At 36.5% G+C, this 5,260-nt stretch overlaps 1 long non-coding RNA gene across 1 annotated transcript; it reads right to left on the bottom strand.

Annotated features, from left to right (window-relative positions):
- Nucleotides 1-4,800: 4,800 nt before the first annotated feature.
- On the bottom strand, nt 4,801-5,260 carry LOC124448831. The gene is made up of 2 exons (XR_006949273.1): nt 5,051-5,260; nt 4,801-4,957 (listed from the first exon to the last, which is right to left on the bottom strand). It is a non-coding gene; the product is annotated as an uncharacterized LOC124448831 (long non-coding RNA).

Here is a 5,260-nt window from a genome sequence, read left to right as displayed (position 1 = left end):
TCTGTGTAACTATGAACTTTTAATGTTTTGTTATTTGAACTATAATAACTTTCTCACTTACACTTGTCAGTATTTACATAACATGGTACATACTTGCTAATTGTTTGTGTGTTTAATGAGTCATTTTGGCATTCATTAATTAGTTATAAAGTAATTCTCCAAGGCTAGAGGTCTAACTGATAAAAACCTGGATGTTATACATACAAGTTAGTGAATTTCTTAATAATGCACAGACAATATATGCTTTCCCAACACTACTTAGACCTATTTTGAGGTTTTTTTTGAAGTCCATGAACGGAATGAGTTGATAGCATCTCCAAATAACCATTCCACAGACACTCTAACTGAACTCATTTGCCTGTTGAATTCTTTCATTCTGTCTGTGATTACCCCATGCCGAAAAGGAGCTTGTAGATGAATCCTCTGTGGATAAGCAGGATCCCCATATATGCAAAATGGTCTCCCATCCACAGAAAAAGCATTTTGTTCCAGGTCTTGAAGGAAGTTTGAGTCAGCCAACATACCAGCATCTTTTTTTTCCTTCTGTAATATAGAAAGTATTTGCCTGAGTTATATACTGTTTTTGCTTCTACAATATAGTGTGTACAATAATATTTTCATTTAAATAATATAAGCATACCAACTGGACCAAAAATATGTGCAATCAAACCATTTGGCAATGCCACACCCTGGAACTTCAAAGAGTGAACTCTTTTATGGCCATTGTAAACAATTTGCTGATGTTTTGTTGGCCGTGAAATTGGTCTGACCGTTCCATCAATAAAGCCAATGCCAAATCATAAGGTGCTCCTTTTTCATGGATGGCATTGGCATAAACCTGTAGATTTTCTGGGCTTAAAACATGGTTCCATTCTGTAATTTTTTGCTTATGATAATTATAAATAAAGTCAATGATGGTATTTGCAATCATACACAACTCAGGAACTGGTCGCCCAAATCTGCCAATCATGTCTGAAAATCGACAAGGGTAAGCAAGACGATTTAAAAGAATGCATAGCCCCTCCAGTCCTGAACATGTTGTCCTTTGTGGACACTTGACTATTTCAGAGATTCTATGATTTTGTTGGAGGAAAATCAAATCGTGTTTGTTGGCTCGGAATTCTACTTTACATTCATCCTCACTTAGATTATCTAAACAAAATGGCTCACAATTTTTGAATGGAAGCTCTGGGTTCCTTGATTTATATGCCTTGTACAATATGATCAATTCATATTCTGTGATGTAACCTTCTTCAAAAAGCACAAGACAAAAGTTTTGTATTCTTTTAAATGAAGACATGAAAAAGAGTTCACTTTCTATCGCCGCTTTCTATTACGAACTTTGCTTAACTTTTTTAAATATACGCGGGAACGTCATGCTCGTCCCAGTCTTCCGCGATGTCTCACGACGCCGTTTTCGGATAAAACGTAGTTGCTTAAGCTCTCTACTGTTAGATCTATGGGCGGCAGTGATGAAATTAGCGGTCAACCAACGGCCAAATTGTTCGAAAGATTACATTGGTTTCACAGGCGTCCAATCTACAGGTCAAAATTCAAAATTCAAATATGAAAATTCGCGAGTCACTCAATATGCAAACGAACAGGTATGTTTCCTGTTTTTTCATGAGCACATTATGCTCGCCCATGTAAATGTTTTTGTGCACCACCGATTTTATTGATTTGATTCCCCTACTGTAAGGGGCAAGAGCCGTAGTAATGGCGTCATCTGGGATGCCTTAAGATAACTGTGAAATGTACACCCGCGTAAAGGGAGAAACAGATTTAAATTCCACGGGTTTACCATGGACAAAGAAGACTTGGTTTGAAAATGCATGCATTTGTCGTGCATGGTAAAAGGTTAGGCGATAACGCTCAGGTAAGATCTGAACCACAGCCTTGACGATGCAAGATAACTCTCTTGCCTTCAGTAAATTAATAACATCCTTAGCCCCTTTTTTAGGTAGTGGGCAATCGGGATGTAGAATGATATTAAAGATCCTTGACGCATATGGTATCATTATTACTTATTATTATTATATTACTCATTATTATATTATATATTATTATATTGTTATTACTTTATATACTACTTGCAAATGGGGGCGTATGACTAATTAGTCATGCATTCGATCATACAAACAAGAAGAGACGTTTATACAAGGAAAAAACGTCCAAAGCAGAAATGTCTTTGGCCAAACAGACCAATTAAAGCAAGAAAAATGTTTATAACACACTTACACCAGTTTAATATTGCCAACTAGTGAAAAAGCATGTAAGGAAATAGCGTATCTTTGAGCCAAATGCGCTCGACTACGCCCACAAGAAATATAGAATCGCCGTGTAAATGTATAACGGCAAATACAAAAATAGCAAGAAGATTCTACAAGCGAATACTGAGTTCACCGTGGAACAGTAAAAGCAAAGGCACAACACACTAGTTTATTAACAAACTAGTTTGAAAATAAAGCAATAGCAAAGCAAACAATCAACGTGCTTCACGAGAAGTAGATATAGTTTTATCAACTTGAACAGATAACGTTCAAGCAAATTACACGAGAAAACAACCACGCTGAATAGTAGCACTCAGCATTAAAGCAAATACAAAATAGAAGATCGAGCAAGAAGGTATATAAAACAACGCCCGATCAACATACAAACGACCTTTAATAAACGATCGTTTCTTTCAACAAATAAACGTTCAAGCAATTATATAAACTCGAACACACACAGTGAAAATAGTTCTAGCTTACAGCTTATAGCTTATAGCTTATAAATCGAACATGAAGACTTTTAGAACTCACGAAATAAGTCGACGAAGAAAGCTTCCCGAAAATAAAATGGCGATAAACACGAAAATACCAAAAAGAACGAACACTGAAGCTGTCAGAAGATGGCCAAACCACCCCCCGACTAGGCCCTAACAACAAGAACAGACGAAAGACCCCCTCGTGTTCGGTTGCCCCCTAAATGGGCCCCTTAATAAGGAACTACCAGAAAAAACGAAAAACCCAATACAAAGATGACAAATTACAACTGAGGAACGAACTCACGATTTTGAAGACGATACCAATCAACAATACTGGTACTCCTATCTTTAAAGTTTTAAACTTTCCTGCAGTGGATTGTATATTGTTCTGCTGTAGTTGATCAATTCCTGAAATATAAACTACACGATTCGCCACCATTTTATCCTGTCTACTTTACATCGATTTTAAATCATTGTGGACTATTTATAATTGGTATCTACGTGTTCCTGTCTTTCTATCATGGCTCAAAAAATCAATATCACAAAGAAAGAATTTATGACTCTAAGCCAATTAATGACTCTAACCATGAGATGATCGATTCTATGAACTTCTTAAATTTATGCTTTGAAGAAATTAAACAATGCACCCTCTGCCTTCCGACAGTGATGATCATATAAACAGTCCTCCACCTCTTTAAGTTGTATGATAATGTCCTCGCCGGCATTACTGCGAGTTTTAAGATCAATTAATTGTTTAGTTAAGGAGTCATATTGTTCTCTCTGTGAGAAAGCCAGCTCTGTCGAGAACTCTATGGTTATCTGTCGTATAAGGTGTTTGCCGATGTCCCAGCAAAAAGGTAAGTATGGGTAATAAAGTTTCTCCCGTTGCCAATCAGTCCAAAATTCTTTAATTGCATTTATGTATATTTCGTTATTTATTAAGCTTTGATTAAATTTCCAGCAACCCTTCCCAAGCTCCGGTGCATCCGGAAGAGAAAAAGAAAGATAGACGTACGAGTGGTCGCTATGAACATAGGGCAGAATGGAGATTTCCTTAAAGGTCACCTGAAATGCAAAATTCATATTTCTGTTTATTTGACATATAAAATGTATATATTGCGTAGACTATTCAAGAAAATTTGAAAACAATCCCATGATTATTTTAAGAGATATCAACGTGTAAATTTGTGTTTTTTTTGAATAGAAGTAAAAAATATTCCGTCGGTTTATCGTCGGAAAGTACTCGGCGTGACGTATAGTTGCCATTGACATTTCGCACAAGAAAGCGGCAAATATGAATTCATAAATAAAGTTTGATTTTGATCGGCTATTTTAAGATGGTTTACTGTGTGGCATTTAACTGCAAAAACGGTTCTTCTAAGAACCAATCTAAGGCGAAAAAAGTTGGGTTTTTCAGTTTCCCCGCTAAAAATCCTTTACACCAAGCATGGGTCGATAAGGTGAAAAGGAAAGATTGGAATCCTTCGAAAAGGTCAAAGCTCTGTTCGGCACACTTTGAAGCCTGCTGTTTTGTCCAAAACCCTGGAGTCCTGAAATCTTTAGGATGGCGACCAACCAGGTTAAGGTTAAAGAAAGATGCAATACCAACGATCTTCGACTATTCGAGGTCGAAAGTTGGTGATAAACGGAAACCGGAGGCAACTAGAAACGCGTATGCAAAGCGCAGAAAATTAGAGGTAAAGTCTTGTAGCCAAGCAGTTTTTAACGTCTCAAGGTTAATTTTTTACATGAACTCAGCGAAAATTAACATTTTGAAAAGTGTTTCCTTAATTATGTTATTCGTTGCACAGGGACAGAAACCGAAATTATCACGACAAATGCAAGAAGCACTCAAACGGAAGGTAGTTTATCCGTAGATGAAAACGACAATGATGATGATTTCCTATCAGATGCTGAAATAAGCACTTCAGAAAACAACAGTACCGCAGATGAATATCTTAGTTTCAGCGAATTTGAATCGTCAGATGATGAAGCATCAATTGCCGAGTAAGTTAGTCTGCATCATTTTGAAATAAGATAAACCAAAACATAAGTTCATTTCAAGTATTTTACAGAGCAAGATAACATTCATATAAAAAATCAGTAATTTTTCCATGTTATAGGGAAAATGATGTTACTCAAAAAAAAATATATAGTTTTTGACAGCTGTCTAAGAAAGTTGTTCTCTCAGTGTCGACACTGTGGTGGTCACTGCAAGATGTCAACCAGAAGCATTGGAAGCATGGTGAACATCATCGCTAAATGCTAATGTGGCTTTCTTAATAATTGGAATAGTGAACCTACTCATAGTCAGATGCCATTGGGTAATCTCTTGCTATCTGCCAGTATTCTATTTAGTGGTAACAGCCCATCCAAAATCCTGCAATATTTTCAACAAGCAAATGTACAGTTCATTACTGAAAGGTGCTACAACTATATACAAAGTGGATATCTTATTCCAAGTGTTTTGAATGTTTGGAAAAAGCACCAGACTATTATGATGACAGAGCGTCA

This window comes from Xenia sp. Carnegie-2017, unplaced genomic scaffold (genome assembly GCF_021976095.1).
Source record: "Xenia sp. Carnegie-2017 unplaced genomic scaffold, XeniaSp_v1 HiC_scaffold_23, whole genome shotgun sequence".
Classification (NCBI taxonomy): domain Eukaryota; kingdom Metazoa; phylum Cnidaria; class Anthozoa; order Malacalcyonacea; family Xeniidae; genus Xenia; species Xenia sp. Carnegie-2017.
Note: the sequence above shows the minus strand (reverse complement) of the source record. Positions and strands in the feature narration are given on the sequence as shown.